Here is a 17,049-nt window from a genome sequence, read left to right as displayed (position 1 = left end):
AGACAGGAAATGAGGCTCCAGGAGCTGAAGTCACCCAGGCCACCTGACCACTGTGGTGCAGGCACTTCTGCCAGTGTGGTTTCATTTCATCCAGCTGGACAACAGTCCTCAGTGGGAACTGAAATTATTCCTGCTTTGTAAATGGGAGGTCCGAGGCTAGAGAGGAGAGGCGTGTAGCTGAGATCACCTATCCAGGAAGTGGGGCTGGGGTAGGGATCTGCAGAGTTCTGATTTTTTCCGTGTTGAATGCTAATATCTGTTCCCATTAGCCTTTAAGCCTGTGTTAAGTTAGAAGAGCAGGGAGCACTGGCCTGCAAGTCAGGATATCCCAGTTTTGCAAATGGCTAGGTGGGTGATGTGGGCAAGTCCCTGTTGTTTAACTTGGCTGGTGCAGAACTGACGGTGAATGGCAGGAAAGCCAATTTCCCTCCACGGCCCTGCCCGTGCAGCCCTCCCTGGGCAGGGGATGCTATTTCTATACATCCTCCAGGACGCAGCCCTCCCAGGGCCCTGACCCTCACCTTCCTCTGTCCCCAGCTCTGAAGCAATGGAGAGCCTGGGGCCAGAGGGCCAGAGGATTTCCTGGCTCAGCACCCCAGCTGTCCAGAGAGCATCAGCAGGGGCCCGATCCTGTGTCCTTGCCTGGGTTCTCTGTTTCCAGCTGATCAGGGCAGATGAGCAGGTGGCCCAGCGTCCTGCGTTTGTCTGAGACCTGGCTCCTGGCTTCTCTCCTGTGTACCCACTTCACTCCGGGAAGAGCTACAGCATTCCCCCATTCCCCCCTGCCTGCCTGCCCTATCCCCACATCTCCAATCCCCCAGGGCTGGGAAACGCAGTAGTCAATGTCTGACTGTTATCCTTCAAGGAAAGGTAAGAAGAAGTGAACAGTTATGTATTGACCGCTTATGTGCCAGGCCCTATATAGCAATGGTTATTATATTGAAAGAATAATATATGATATAACATGTCCTAGATGAGCCTATCATATAAGGGAGGAGTCCTGGCTGGGGCTCAAGGGGCCCAGGCCTGAGTTCTGGTCCTGCCACTAACAGCACGTGGCCTGACTTCCCTGAACCTATTTCCCCATTTGCCAAATGGTCTAGGTCATCTCTTACCTCCCTCCTGACCCTGGTAGTCCAGGGTTGGGCCAGACAGACCCCTCCTGAGTAAACAGCCTGGCCATTTGCCTGTCTTCCCAGGTCCTGGTTTCATGGATTGTTTAGAACATTCCCTGGAATCTAAGCCACGGATGCGCCTGGTGTGCGGATGTGGAGCTGGACCTGGGGAAGGAGTCAGGCTGCTCTGAGCCCCCTTCTGTCAAGGCTGCCTTCAGGCGGGCTCTTCTCCTGAGTGGTTTGGCCCCATCTTGCCTTTGGCCGGGGATTGCTACCCGCTCCAGGCTCCTGCTCTGTGCCCCTGGCTGGGAATTTGCACCCGCGCAAGCTGCTGAGTGCTAATGAGAGGAGCTGGTAATTATAGCTCCTGGGGTTGGGAAACTTGACTTCTGGGGAATAGATATTGGGGACAGCAGAAACGGCTGCATTTCAGGCTAATCGCAGGGGCCCAGGGAACTTGCTCTGTGTGTGTGTTGGGAAGGGAGGTGGATTGTGCGCATGTGTGCGTGTGTCGGGTTCTTTAAAACTGCTAATTGTCAGGATGAAAATATTTTCACACATTTGCTCTCCAGGAGAATGTTATTATGGTGCACACTGGCAGCCTTGTTGAAGTCAAACGGCCACAGTCAACATGGAACTCCTAATTAATAGACGCTCATGCTGCTCTTGGGCACAGCAGCGGAAGTAATTATTATGATTTAATTGACTTTTCTCCCCTCTCTTATGCACTCTGCTTTTTCCATTTTCTTGAGCTTGGAAGGCTTTTTTTTTTTCCTCTTTCCTTTCCTTTTTTTTTTCTTTTATGCATACTGTCTCTCACGCCAGTGCTCTGTCAAATCCTATTACAAGAAACATCATGACAGCAAAAATCTCTGTATTACAGAAAAGTCCAGAACCGGAGCCAATGGCTTACTTATTACTTATTACCTTCTGCTGGTTTTGTACAGGTACAGACAGATCCAGGCAAAGGTGTCTGGCAAGGGGAAAGGGAGTTGATTTGCTCAAAAGTTTTGGTTTCTGGAAGCTCCTTGGGACTAAGGACACAGAGAACCATCTGCACTAGCGCCAGCCAAGGAAGGTTGCTGTCAAGATATAGTCAGGGCTTAAGGAAATCCAAGGGGCAAAACTGGGACACCTCTGAGTCCCTGCAACCAGCAAATGGAAGAATTCTATCTCTGGCCAGGCTCCTTCAGGGTGGCCCATGCTCTCTGTGCTTTGACTAGCGTGTTCTACTCACTCACGGTAACCTTGACCCAACTGGTGCCTGCGCCACACATTCTCATGGGTTTTAGTTAAGTTTCTCACAGCCAACTGGCCAGCGCCCTAGGAGCCTCCCTATGCAAACCTGAATGCCTCCTGCTGTTAGGCGGGGCCTTCCACACCCAGCCATGCCTTCTGTTGCTAATGGTCAAGGGGTGGACTGCTCTGGGCACAGGTGTCCTCCCTGGTCCAGTCATCTGTGGCAAGTGGACAGGGTCATATGGTGCACTGTCCACTTCTCAGAAGCTATAGACAGAGCTTTTTGCAATAGATGAGACTGTGGGAGGTGCCACATGGCACTTGAGAGCTAGACTGTTTGTGATTGAATCCTGTTTTGGCCACTTGCTGTGCATTTTTGGGCAAGTTCCTTAAACTTTCTAAGCCTTGGGATCCTCATCCATAAAATGATACTTTCCTAGGTTGTCATGAAAGATACATGAGTGATATGGTTTGGATATTTGTCCCCCCGCCCCCAATCTCATGTTGAAATTTGACCCCCAGTGTTGGAGGTGGGGTGGAGTGGAAGGTGTTTGGCTCATGGGGGTGAATCCTTTATGTCATGAATGGTTTGGTGTCCTCCCTGCAATAATGAGTAAATTATTGCTCTATTAGTTCATGCAAGAGCAGGAGTTTAAAGGAGCATAGCTTCTCTCTTGCTCCCTCTCTTGCCATGTGACATGCCTGCTTCCCCTTCACCTTCTGCCATGAGTAAAAGCTTCCTGGGAGTTCACCAGAAGCCAGGCAGATGCTCTGCCATGCTTGTACAGCCTGTAGAACAATAAGCCAAGTAAATCTCTTTTTTAAATCAATTACCCAGTCTCAGGTATTCCTCTAGAGCAATACATATGGACTAATACAATGAGTTGGTGCTTGTGATACACCAGAGAGGCACTCAATAAAATGTTAACTTTTGGGGTGCAGAAAGATAGATGAGGCAGCTGCCAATGTCTGATAAACAAGTGGGAACATGCTAAAATCACAGACATCGAACATTGCAATAAGCCCAAGAGATCATCAGGTTTAGCTCTCTATACTCCTCAGTGTACACATGGGGAAACTGAAGCACAGAGAGGGGATGTAGTCCTTTTTAAGGTCAAATAATTTTATCTAATATGATATTGGACTGTTTCTCATGGGGCTAAAATTAGGACCAAGACATTTCCTTGGGTCTCACTGGGGATTATTGAGAGTGGTTGACTTTTAATTAGAACATTACAAATAGTAAAATCAGGAAAAAGAAAAGATGAACCTGCGATTGTTCTGTTTCTTTTCTTTGTTCCCATATTGGGATGATTAGTTAAGTGCATATTAAGGTTCAGGCCTCTCTTGAAGTACATCATCTTCATTATTTTTCTCAGATAATTTCTCTTTGGGGTCAGTGGGTGAGATGACACTCATCAGCTATGTTATTTTAGACACTTAGTTTCTCTGAGCCTGAGTTTTCTCATCTGAAGAATGGGGATATACTTGATCCTACTTGGACTGAAAGCCATTCAAGGTCAGGGATGGTTTCTTCTTTACCTCCTCTTCCTCTTCTATATCCCTGACTACAACGTTGTCTAGCACACAGTGGGTTTCTGCATAAATTTACAGAAACTAACTAAATGATCCCTCGAGGTAGTAGAAAGAGTCACGAGGAATCAGGTCTGTGGACAGGTTGTGTGGTCAGCTTGGCTGTGCTCCTGAAAGGTGGGGCCATTTGTACAAGAGCTGAGGTTCCAGAATATCAGAACTGCAATCTTGACTGTCGTGGAGGAAGGGTGACCTTGGCGGGGTCTGCTTCTGAGGATGGCTGGGGGTGGAGGCCAGACTGGAGGAGTTGAGATGTGAATAGAAGATAGAGAAATGGCAACAGGAGGTGTAGCCAATTCCTTTGAGAGGCCTGGCTGTGACAGGCAGGAAAGGTGGGGTGGGGGTACAGGGATAGGGACATTAGAGAACTTCTGTGTGTCGATGAGACAGGGCCAGGGATAGGAGGCATTCAGTAAATAGTTCCCAATTTAAATGAACTTTGATCTGGGGGTCTTTCTCAACACTTTCAAGAATGACTGTGGGTAAGATGATTGGTCATAACTGAGAACCACAACTACTAGTAATGGGTTAAGGCAGTGCCCGGTGCTGCAAGAGGTAAACCCAGAATCTCAGTGGCTTAATACAATACACATTAATTTCTCCCTCAGCAACAATTCAGTGAAAGTGGTGGGTGGCTGTCCACACAGTATTTTGGGTCCCAGGTTTCTTCCATTTTCAACATGTGGCTTCCAAGGTCATTATGGAAGGAGGAAGGAGTAAAGAGGGCTCACTTATTTTCTCATCACATTCTCAGCAATGATAGTGGAAGTGACACCCAAGTCACTTCCACTATCATTGGTGAGAATGAGTCTCATGACCACATAGGTGCAAAGGAGGCTGCAAAATGTAGTTCCTGGCTGGCTAGCCCTTCCCAGCCACAGCCCTAAAAGGAGCATCCCAGTGTTTGGAGGACAGCCACCCTTCTGGAATTACAAACCCCTTCAGCTGTCCTTCCCCAAAGGCTGAGGAGACACAGGCTAACTCTGGGAAAATGTCAGACCCCAAATGAAGACCAGGACCCTGCTTCTGAGGACAAATGACATAAATCATTGACCTGGGCTTCACGTTCTCCAATTGTATAAGTCCTGCTAAACCAAGTTAAGGGAATTAAAGGGACTGAGGGTCTCACACGTAGGTGGAGCTGAGTTCATTCTCCCACCAGCTGTGTAACATTGGGCAGGTTTCTTAGACTTTCTGAGTCCTTGTACAGATTCTCCCTGACTTGCAATGAGGATCAGCAAGATACTTCTGGCCTATAGTCAGCCCCCAGTGAATGTGAGCTGCTGTTGTTACTATCCAGGTCATCACTTCATTCATTACAACATTGGAAAGTGACGCAGAATTTTTCTCAGCCACTTTGCCAATCAGGGACCTCAATGGCCGGCAATGCCCCCCACTGCCCAGGCCTTGCTCAGCCCCAGGCCTACCACTAGAGGCACCCTGCCCACTCAGCCTGTTTGCATTATAGCTTGTACCCACATTTGGTGGTTCTGGAACTCTTGTCCTGTGTCCAAGAAGAAGGAGGATATGCTGACAATTCAAAGGGTGAGGATGGGTGGAGAAGAATTTTATTGAACAATGGAACAGCTCTAGTGGAGAGGCGATGCAGTGGGGGGGTTCCCCACCCCTGAAGTTGGGTGGTTTCTCTCCTAGTGTGGCTGGGTCCAGGGCTTTTTATGGACTCACAATGGGGAGTGCATGCCAATTGGTTTATGAGTATGCAAAAAAGGTTAAAGTAAAGACACCACTCAAAGGTGGGCACAACAGTGTAGAAAACCAATTAGGAAAGGGTAGATAAGTGTAGAATAGGTGAAGGGTGGGGATCACTCAGAGGAAAGCACGCTAGACTGGAAGACAGGTTCTCAATCTGGTCCATGGATTTGACTTGTAGCTTGGCTTTCAGGCTTTAAACTGTCTTCAGCTTGGAGGTGGGGTTTCACTGGGGACCCGCCCATATTTGTCTCCTGCTGCTATCAAAAATAAAGGTCCTGGCTTAGGTTTAAGGCAAAATGAATAGAACTGATATCGTCATGTTTTTGTCGTCAGTATTTTCCATCACCCTCTGAGACAATCAGAGAAGCTCATTTGAGTCAAGTAGCTGGAGGAGGGGAGGAAGAGAATGAGGACCCCCTCTCGGAGCTGGGCACCACTCATACCGGAAAACCAGGAGCTTATTTCTTGTCTGTCTCTGAAAAGAGATACTAGAGTCCTGCGCTGTGGCCAGTCACTGGGAATCGGTTAAAAAGCAAGGCTTGGTCATGACTGCCCCCAGCTCCACCTCCTGCTGTTGGGGTCTTCCCTCAACATAAAGCCTGCCTCACTACCATCGTTCAGGGTTTGGAGTTCAAGCCTTTGAGGGATCATTTGTTTCTTGAGCTGAGTCCTCAGAAACCTCTGGTGCTTTTGAATTTCCCCTCTGCTAGGGAAGGATGGATTGGCACCCTGCCCTCACCCCACACCCCTCCTAGCTGTCACTATGTAGTATTTTAATTTATGGGTCCTGGCTATTCATTTGCCTTGTTAATTTTTTGCCTGCCCTCTACCTTAGCTAATCATTTGGCCTCTTTGGGGGGCCTCTGATCACCCACCCCCCACTGGGGTTGGGGGCAGGGATAGGGGATGTGGTGGCCTTGATGTCTTTGAGGAAACCAAGCTGTGTGGGGGAGGGTCACTGGGAAAGTTCAGAAAGGAATGCTTCCCTAGGAGGGGCATTGGCCATTCTGCCCTAATCGAATGCCTCTGGGGCAGTCAGGGCCACCCTGTGACCTCTAAACAAAGCTGGGGCCTTGCCTAGGGCTGTGGGAAGCCAGACAGGACAATGGGAGGAAGGAGAAAGCAGGGAGATAAAGCCAGGGGCCCACGGGCCTGTGCCTGGGATTCCAGAGGCCGGCTCCTCACATCCCAGCCACGGAGGCCTTCAGAGTAAACACACTGGGCTTCCTGGCTCACAGGGCCAGTGCTGGGTTTTAATTGTGGCTGTTATTGTTGAGATAATTGTTCAATTTCAGGAGAAGCTGGAGAAAGGAGAGACTGTGTGTCTGATGCTTCCGCGGGGATGATGCTCTCATTCATTCATTCACTCATGCTACAGATGTTGATTGGCACCAGCCAAAGGCTTTGCTTGGTGCTGAGAATGTAAAAATCAACATCAGCTCATCCTTGTCCTCCCTACACCCTTCTCTGGTCCTAGAGACAGACGCTAAACCCATCCTCCCAGTTCAGTGTGGTCAGACAACAATAGGGGCATGAAGCTGTGCCAGTGCTGGAGCTTTACCTTCCTTTTATAGGGTGCTAAGTCAGAGCCTCCTCCCACCACCCCCCACCGCCCCGAACTCGGGGAGGAGTTCTGATCTGAGTGCTCCTGCTGACTCCTGAATATCAAAGGCGGGCAGAGCTCCCTTTTGATCTCTTCTCTTGACTCCAAACTGAAAGACACGTAGAAGGCAACATGGTACAGCCTGATGTTTATCCAGCACCTTCCATGTGCCAGAAACTGTGTGAGTGCTTTTGCAGATCACTCAGCGCAGCCAACGAGGGAGGGCTGACTTTTTTCCCATTTCACAAATGAGAAGACCGAGGCCCCACCAGGTTGAGTAAATGGCTCAGTTCACATTATTAGGAAATGGGCAGCCTGGGTGGGAGCCCCGGTCAGTCTGACTCCAGTGCTCTCGAGCTTCTCCCTGGGTCATGCAACTTTCTGCAGTGTGCGCCCCGATCCACTGGTGGGCTCTCAGGCACCAGCAGAGGCTGAACCTCTCCTAGAACAAGGCCGGTCTTGCCTGACTTGATGCATCCCAGCGGGACCCCTCCTGTGTGAAGCCTCCTGACGGACTCGAGCTGGAAACAGGAGTCAGGGGCCATGCAGCTGTCTCCTTACAGGTTTCAGGGATGTTGCCGTCTCAGCATTTGAGCTTGATGGAAATGTTGAAGCAGGGGTTGGCTGGGTTTTGTACACCCAGGGCCTGTTTTCTTAGACAAGGCCATTTCATGGATTCTCAGATGTCCCCAGTTCACAACAGAGACCCTGGTGGGCTTGTTTCTCCATGAGTGTGTTTAGGGTTGGATGCTCACTCTGTCTACTGTCTACAGGCCTTGCAGCACATGCAAGACAAGGCAGCCTCGAAAACCAGGGTGTGGGTCCCCACTCTGTCCTCTTTCCGACTGTGGGCCTCAGGCCGGGAGCTTCTCCTCTCTCAGCCTGCATCTCCCATCATTACAATGAAACAAGGGTAAGATCTACCTTACAAGGCTGGAGGAAAGACGGTGGGAGACAGGGGCCACACTCTTACACCACACACAAAGTGAGGGGGCCATTGCAGAAAGGAAGGCTTTCCAGGAACAGGCAAGGCTAAAAGAAGGGCCGGACGTGGTGGCTTACGCCTGTAATCCCAGCACTTTGGGAGGCCGAGGTGGGCAGATCACCTGAGATTAGAAGTTCAAGACCAGCCTGACCAACATGGAGAAACCCCGTCCCTACTAAAAATATAAAAATTAGCCTGGGCGTTGTGGTGCATGCCTGTAATCCCAGCTACTTGGGAGGCTGAGGCAGGAGAATCACTTGAACCCGGGAGGCAGAGGTTACACTGAGTCGAGATGGCGCCATTGCACTCCAGCCTGGGCAACAAGAGCGAAACTCTGTCTCAAAAAAGAAAAGAAAAAAGTTTGCATTCGCCTATACATGAAGGGTGGATATTTCTGGATCATCGTCTATGTGTCTATTGCCGGCAGGTACCACTGATATTAGCACCTAAGCTTGCTGTGTGCCAGGCACTGCTCTCAGGGTTTTACCTGGCTCATCTTGCCTCATCTGGTTTAGAGATAAAGAAACTGATGCACAGCATGTTTAAGTCACTTGCCCAAAGTCACACAGCTAATAGGTGGTAGAGCCAGGATTTGAAACCAGAAATGTCAGACTCTAAAGCCAAAGCTCCTTATGCTGCAGGCCTTGCCTCTGGATGTTTGTGTGCCCTTGTGGATAGACACACACAGGGGTTTGGATTCTGCACAGAGCCTGAGTCAGCCGTAGTGTGGGGAGTGCCTTGGGGAGCCTGGGGTAGGGGCAGGATTTTACTCTCTTTCTGTATAATGTCATTTCTCCTTTATACACTTTTTGCCCTCCCTGCCCTATTGGCGCCTGTGCCCAGCTTACCATAGTCTTATGTGATTGGGGGCAGGAGGGACTCTCTCTTCTACATGTGAAGGCATTTGGACGCTTGGGTGCTTCCTGTTGTGGCCAAACCAAGAGCCTTTTAGCTCACGAGGGCCCTGACTGGATGTCTGGCCCTTCTGGGCTGGGCTGGAGTCTTGGGTGGATCCTGCCAACTCTGCCACTGCGCTCCTTCCCGCCTCCAAGGTTACTGCTTACACGTGACCCTGCCGGGGGCCTGATGGTTTTCTGGCTGGTTGCTATAATCTGTCCTCTGAGCCTGTCCCAGGAGCTCTAGGCCCCGGGGTTGCTTTTCCAGGTCTCTGATGTTACTTACTTACCACACAACAGGGATCCCAGCATGGGAAGCCAGCAGACAGAACAAGACCAGCAAGCCTTGGGTACCTGGAGCCACAGCTTCCCTTTCTCCCTCAGCCCCTGCTGAGTCTTGGACCCTGAATGTCTGTGCAGACAGGTATGCCCTACCCAAGCCCAGGCCCTGGAGGAGGGTAGGTGATTCTGCAAGGAGACTGGGGAAGTGCCTAGAATCTGGAGGCAGCATAGCCAGGGTGGGTAGGGAAGATGGGGGCCTCTCCAGGTAGGTGATTTCCTTATGCTGAGAGGGACATGTCCCACCCTGGGGTCATCAGGGACTTGGCTGGAATAAAGCCTTAGCCTGAACTCAGGTTAAAATTATCCCCCTTTCAAAACGTGGAAACCCAAACCACTTGTGATTTTGAATACCTCTCAAGAGACCTGTTCCCACTACAAAAGATATCTTTCCACATGGGAAGCTCAGTGTGCGTTTGCGAGAATGGATGCTGAGGGGTTTGGAGACAAGTGCATGAGGAAAGGGCAGTGTGGAATTGTGCAAAAGGTGTTGGCAGAGAAAGGAGGGGGACATGGGAAGCAGGGATGGCTGGGCCCTGAAGCAGGAGAACTTGGCTGCCTTCATCCTCTGCAGGCCGGGACAGGCCTCCTGGGAGAGTCCAGGGTGCAGGAGTTTTAGGAAAGCAGGCTGCAGACTCCCACCTGGGTGTTTGGTTTGAGCCTTGGCTTCAACCTTACTCATGTTTCCCCACAGGGAAGACTTCTCTCTTCCTGGGAGTTCATGGGCTTTGGACCTTATTGTTATCATTATTATTATGTTGAGGGTCTTCTGTGTGTAAGCATTGGGTGTCTTGCACAGGTGGCTGTGCAGAGTGCCACAAGGTAGAGGCTGGGGGAATGAGGGTTTGGAGATGCATATGGTCTTTACCTATGTGAAAGGCTGGAGGTTGAGGTGAAAAATCTAGCTTTGAAGTCTTCATAGAAGACTGCATCATTCTGATCCCGAATCCGGTTCAGTTCTCTTATTGACTGATTGCTGTATTAAAAATGGTTTTTTAATTAAACAACAACAACAACAAAAAGATAGCAGAGAGATGGGATCCTCGATCTTTCATGAGCTGGCTGGAGGATCTTGGCAATTCTGATTTGTCTAGAATGGTTTCCTTACCTATAGGACGATGAAGGGGTGCTCAGGGCCTTTGCAGGGCTGGTATTGCCACAGGTAAGTCCACAAGGCCATAAGCACTGTGACAGGGGCCCCGGAAAGGTGGTCTGAACTGAATGCATGAAGGTGAGCCCACTTGTGTGGCTTCAACTGCCATTGTATGATGGAGGCTTCTGAATCTCTAGCTAGACCTGTTTCCTATACTCCAGACCCCTGGTGTCTGGATGTCCCATGGGTCCTTTACTGACTTAACAGCTTCCCTGACCTTCATTCCCTTCCCCCTTCTGTAGCCCAGCTGCAGTGAATGGGGAGCCTCAGTCCACCCATGGCCTGAGGCCATGACCAGGGGATCCTCCCTGACTCTCCCCCTGCTTCACTCCAGCCCCCTCAATATCCAGCCCATCCCCAGGGCCTTCCATTCTACCTCCTAAATAGCTTTTGAATCTACCCTCTTCTCTCCATCATGACCCTTGTGGAAGCCACCACTATCTCCTGCCTGGACAACTGGTCTCCCCACCTCTACTCTTGCCCCTCTCGTCAATCCCATCTCTCTACTATAACCCAGTTTTAAAAATGAATGTTTATTTTTTAATTTATTGACTTAATTTTTAGAAAAAAATTAGGTTTACAAAAAATTTGAAAAGTACAAAGTTCCCAAAGAGACTCCCCTTACCCAGGCACACACATGGTTTCCCTGATATTTACATCTAATATTATTGTGATACATTTGTTACAGTTGAACCAATACATTGCGATTAACTAAAGTTCATAGTTTCCATTAGGGTTCCCTCTTTGCATTGTACATTCTGTGGGTTTTGATACATGTATAATGACATGTGTCTACCAGTATTGTGTCCTACAGAGTAGTTTCACTACCCCCCAAATCCTCTGTGCTCCATCTAACCTTCCTCCCTTCCTTCTCCTGAACCTCCCACAACCACTAGTCTTTTTACGCTCATCATAGTTTTGCCTTTCCAGAATGTCATATAATTGGAATTATACAGTATGTAGCCTTTTTAGACAGGCTTTTTTCACCAAGCAATATGCATTTAAGATTCTTTCGTGTCTTTTTGTGTACGATAGCTCATTTCTTTTTATCCCTGAATAATATTCTGTTGGACAAATGCAATTTGTTTACCCATTTACCTGTTGAAGGACATCTTGGTTGCTTCCAATATTTTTGGCAATCATGAAAAAAATTGCTGTAAACATTAGTGTGCAGTTTTTTGTGTGGATACAAATTTTCACCTCATTTAGTGAAATATTAAGGAGTATAATATTTGGATTATACAATAAGAGTATGTTTAGTTTTATAAGAAGCTGCCAAACTCTTCCAAAGTGGCTGCACCATTTTGCACTGCCCCCAGCAATGAATAAGAGTCACATCCATGCCAGCATTTGGTATTATCAGGATTTTGGATTTCAGTGATTTTAATAGGTATATAGTGGTATCATATTGTATGAAAAAGATTATTTCATAGTCCAGACATTTTGAAACATGCAATATGAACCAACTGTGTCTCTCCCAGCATTCTGTGCTTCCCACTGCACTGAGAATAAAATTCCCCTCCTTCTGTGGTCTGAAGGGCCTGCATGATCCACCCCTGCCCTCCTCACGAGGTCACGTCCCTTCCTTCCCCCAGCCCACTCCACACCATCCACATAGGCCTCTTTTCAGTTCCTAGAACCATGCGATCTGTTTCTTGACTCAGGGGCACACAGGGTGTTCCCTCTGCCTGGAGTTCTTGTCCAGCCCTCTCCACCTGGCTGGCCCCTCTTATTCTTCAGTGTTCAATGCAGATATACCTCCTTGGAGAAACCTTCCTCTTCTCTCTCATCCCACTCTATCTATTGCCTTCATGGCACATATTTCAAACTGGACTTACAGATTTATTTGCTGGATTATAGTTTGCAACGTGCCATAGCAGGGAGAAGCCATGACAGTTTGCTCACCATCACACCCCAGTGTCTTGCGTGGTACTTGGCATAAAGGTGTGGCTTGATATTTATTTGCTGACTGGAGAATGAATGGCTGGGCCAGTTTAGTTGGGCAGGAAAGGGAAGGGGAAATATTTATTGAGCATACTGGTTAGGCGCCAGCCAAGGTCTGGCCACATTCACGTTTGTTATTTTCTTTGATCCTACGAGGGAAGATCATCGTACTTTACAGGTGATGAAAGTGAAGCAAAGGGAGCTTAGGGCAGGGATCATTCAAATTCCCACAGGGCCAGGCACCTAACACAAATAAGTAAGCAAATTCAGTGAAAAACAAACAAGCAAATCAGCAGCTCGGGCTCAGGCATTTGAACTATGGCTTTAGGGTCTGGAAGATACCGGAAAGTGGTGGGGACTGCAGTAAACTTCAGCACACACCCTGTCTAAATGGAGACTTACTTTTCAGCTAGCTCCAGTATTTTCAGATCTTCTAAAGTTTTTAAAAAGAAGCTGGAAACTCAGCTTTTTAAAAAGATGTTTTGCAATTGTTGAAAATTACCAAGCTAATTCACACTTAAAAAAAAATGCCACTGTGCCGGCCGGGCGCAATGGCAGGTGCCTGTAATCCCAGCTACTCAGGAGGCTGAGGCAGGAGAATTGCTTGAACCTGGGAGGTGGAAGTTGCAGTGAGCTGAGATCACACCACTGCATTCCAGCCTGGGCAACACAGCAAGACTCTGTCTCAAAAACAACAACAACAAAACAAACAAACAAAACAAAATGCCACTATGCCAGTGCTGTGTTAGGCCAATGGAGGTATGATCCAGTTTCTTCAACTCTGATTTAGGGTCCGGGGAGCAGAAAAGCAGGAGAGGTCCTCTGAGGACTCCCATCTGTTCTACCTTTTCAGACCTTTTGAAAGGCTGTCTCCTACCTCAGGAACCGATGAAGAGGTTATGTATGCTCAGAGCTAGAGTCAGACAAAAGATGTGACCCCTAAAAAGATGTCAAGATGTTGCAGTGCACTAGAGCTGACAAGTGTGGTTACATTTCTTTGTCCCTGGCTTTCAAGGTCCCTCACCTAGGCCCTCACAAGCCCCAGGGGAACCCAGAACTTGGCTTTGGAAAATGCATGTCCAAGGATCCAAACCTGAGCATCACTGTACTTGTTTACACGGCCCCTTGACCACTCCTAGGTCCTACTGGAGAAGCTTGGGTTATCAGAGCATTTGGATCATTCATTTACTCGCTCACTCACTCATTCATTTATTCACAAATCTAGGCTGAGTGTCCAGTATGCACTGGCATTCTACATGCTGAAGAAACAGGGAACAAGGTCTCTGCCTTCATGGAGCTTGGCTTCTAGTGGGAGTAACAAGTTAAGAGATGAATACATAACATGATGTCATGCAGTGGTTAGGCTGAGATGGCAGGGTGTGGCTGGTGGGGTGGGAAGCTGTCTGGGACAGCTGGTCCAGGAAGCCTTCTTGGAGGAGGGGATATTTGAGCAGAGACCTGAATGAAATGGAGGGAGCTGAGCTAAGATCCAGGATAAGAGGTCCTAAGCAGAGGGAGAACCAGCGCCATGGCCCCTGAAATGCAGCAGCTCAGAGTTCAAGGAACAGTAAAAAGGTCATTGATCAAAGAGGGTGAGAGGGGAGGAGAGTGAAGGAGACCATCACTCCCCTAACTGGAAGATGGCAGCCACCTGTCCAAGCACTTGACTCGTGTCATAGTGACCTTCAGTTCCCTGCCTATGACCCAGGCATCATTATCCTCACTTCATCAGAGGAGGCGACATCGCTCGACCCCAGTGGCTGCCCGTGCTAGGTGGGCAGTGTGTGGGATGTGAAGCCAGGCCCCCCACCTCCGAGCCACCTCCTTTCCATCGGTATGCATTCTGCATCTTACCAAGGCCTATGTATGTGGCATCCAGCTCCATGCCTAGCACAGTCCATGCTATTAATGAATAAATGATGCTTGTTCGTGCTCCACTTGATGGAGGGTAAACCTCATTTTCATCCTCAACTCCCCCTCTTTTTCCTTCATTCTCCTCTGCTTCTCTCATCCCTCCCCAGCCCATCTTCTGTTTCCAGTTCTTTACCCTAGACCCCCAAATTCCACCTTCCTCAGCTCCCAAAGAGCTTTTCCAGCTCTGGGCTGCTTCTTCCCATGCTGACAGCTGGAACGGAAGCCCGGAACAAGCCAATGATATTCCTCCCAAACTGCCACTGCCCCTGAGGGATCTGTTTCTCTGCGGCACCCTCATTGTCCCGGGGACCCTGGGGAACAGCTGTCATAGTCGGGCTTCCGAAGCTGACCTTCTTCCTTGTCCCTCCTTCTTCGATCCTTGCTGTACCTGCTCCTGCCTGGCTTTGCCACAGCCTGCAGCCTTCTCCTTGTTCAGGCGACAGCCTCACCACCCACTGACTTCACAGACGTTCACTTATCCAGGGAAACCTCGGTGGCTCTCCACTGCTGGTCTCCTTCTCGAGTGGCTTGGTCTGAATATCTAGGATATCTTTGGGACTTTACTTGCCAACGATGCTCCCTGGATGTCTATCAAATAAGGCTACACTCCTTCTCTGTGCCTTTGCCCACAGGCTGTCCTCTCCTGGGAATGCCCTTCTTCCCTTCTCTGCCTGCCTAAAGCTTCCATGTTTGAAGACACCTCCTCCAGGAGCCCTCCCTTCACTGCTCCAGTAGAAACACTGTCTCCTCACTCTGGGCTCCAAAGCCTGTGGTCTGCCCCTTATCATTTATCTCGGTGCCTGGCTATCCTGGACACAATGGACAGGGCAGAATCCTGGACGGACACGTGAACCTGGGTTCAAATGCTAGCTTTCCTTCCTATTGGCTTAGTAACCTTGGGCAAGTAGCTTAACCTCTCTGAGCCCCATTCCTTCATCTGTAAAGAGGAATAATAAAATTGCCTTCTTGGGTTGGTTTAATGATCAGAGACAAAGCCCCTACCTCTGAGCAAATGGTGCAGCAAATGGTGACTCTTAGGTAAGTATTTCTCATTTGACTCTAGTTGCCTTGTTTGCAAGAGCTTTACCTTCCAGCTCCTCCAGGAAGCCCTCCCTGGATTTCCAGGCTTCATTCCTCCTTCCTGTTATCACCAAATGACTTCATTAATAAGCACTTTTCCCTGCTTAGAATTGTTATTTGAATGATTTTTATCTTCTATGCTAGAAAAGGCTTATAAGGATGAATGACATAATTTTAAAAGAGTCCATCTGTGGTGGCTAAATGTCACTATGGATCACTGTAAACCCAGAATGATGGCTGGGCAGGGGAGAGGGACCCAGGAGCAGACAGGTCACCCCACCGAGCAGAGAAGATGCCGGCAACTGCAGCCTGTATGTAGACACCAGGTCTGATAGACACCCCACCTGGGCCTTGATTCTTCTTTCTTAAAAGTCACCTGGTGGGTCTCTGGGATCTGGGACTTGCTGGGGATAAAGACACCCTCCCCATCTAATCACCTGCAATTAGATGCTCACCCCCACCCAGCAGAGGAATCTGCTTTGTCCGTAACCTGCCTGCCCAAAGAGAGCCTGCTGGGCAGGTAAATAACACTTGGGTGTGGCTTCCCTTCGAAAAGGAATTTATAATGGCAGCTTCCTAGATAATTAATTACTGCTGCCCACTCTGTCCAGCTACAGGCAGTCCCAGCGATCAGCTTTTGTTTCCAAGGCTTAAACCCAGGCAGGAACCATGAGATTGCTGAGGCCAGGAGCAAAGAGGGGGCTTTTTAGGATTCTTTTTTTTTTCCTTTCAAATGGACCCTCAGGGAGATGGAGGCGAGGTGGGGGGCTTGGGACACAGAACAGTGAGTTATTAGCTTCTTTCCAGCCTGCACCTCGGGCACCTCTGGCAAAAAGACCTGCCAGTTCCTTTCGGCCCCTGGAGCCTCTCTCCTCTGCTTAGAAAACAAATCCCTGCCTAAGCTGGGGCTTTTTGTTGGCTCCAAAAGGAGAGAGCCACACGGGTTCTTTCTGGGGAGGAAGAAACAGCCCCAGGGAGAGGACTGAGTGGTTGGGTTTCAGAGCACACTGTGTGTGCCTGGGTTGTGAAGTTGGCAAATGATGAATCTATTTTTTTTTTCCACTTTGATGAAACCCAAGGCCTCACAAGGAGTTTTCACCATTGTCCTTTGCTAAATGCATTTCCCCAGCACCCCTTCTTCCATTTTCTCGCTTCTCTAGGGAGTTGGGGAAGTCATAGAGAGAGGGGGTTAGACAGGCAGGCTCAGCACCAGGCTGATATGGGTTCAGATCCTGCTCAGCTGTAACCCGGTCATGTTGCTAAACTTCTCTGACCTCGATGTCTTTATCTGAAAAATGAGAATAATCACAACACTCACCTCAAAGCATTGTTGTTAAATGGGATAATATTTGCATGGTTGTCAGATGCCCTAGAAGTAGACATCAAGGCAAGCATTTGTGAACAGAAGATATATTAAGGATGATTTCCCAGAAGAAGCCTAAGGAGGTTGGGGGAACAGGACAGGGAAGGGGAGG

General features: G+C 48.9%; 1 protein-coding gene across 7 annotated transcripts in view; it reads left to right on the top strand.

The window, feature by feature from the left end:
• Positions 1–17,049, top strand: part of TSPAN18 (tetraspanin 18) — a 203,970-nt gene that overhangs the window by 90,767 nt on the left and 96,154 nt on the right. Inside the window, exon 3 of one of the 7 annotated variants that reach the window (XM_054524450.2) lies at positions 9,445–9,568. The exons of the other annotated variants lie outside the window; for them this stretch is intronic. The gene's annotated coding sequence lies outside the window, so the exon portion shown is untranslated. The remainder of the gene's footprint in view (positions 1–9,444; positions 9,569–17,049) is intronic. 7 annotated transcript variants of the gene reach the window in all.

Source organism: Pongo abelii, chromosome 9 (genome assembly GCF_028885655.2).
Source record: "Pongo abelii isolate AG06213 chromosome 9, NHGRI_mPonAbe1-v2.0_pri, whole genome shotgun sequence".
Taxonomy (NCBI): domain Eukaryota; kingdom Metazoa; phylum Chordata; class Mammalia; order Primates; family Hominidae; genus Pongo; species Pongo abelii.
Note: the sequence above shows the minus strand (reverse complement) of the source record. Positions and strands in the feature narration are given on the sequence as shown.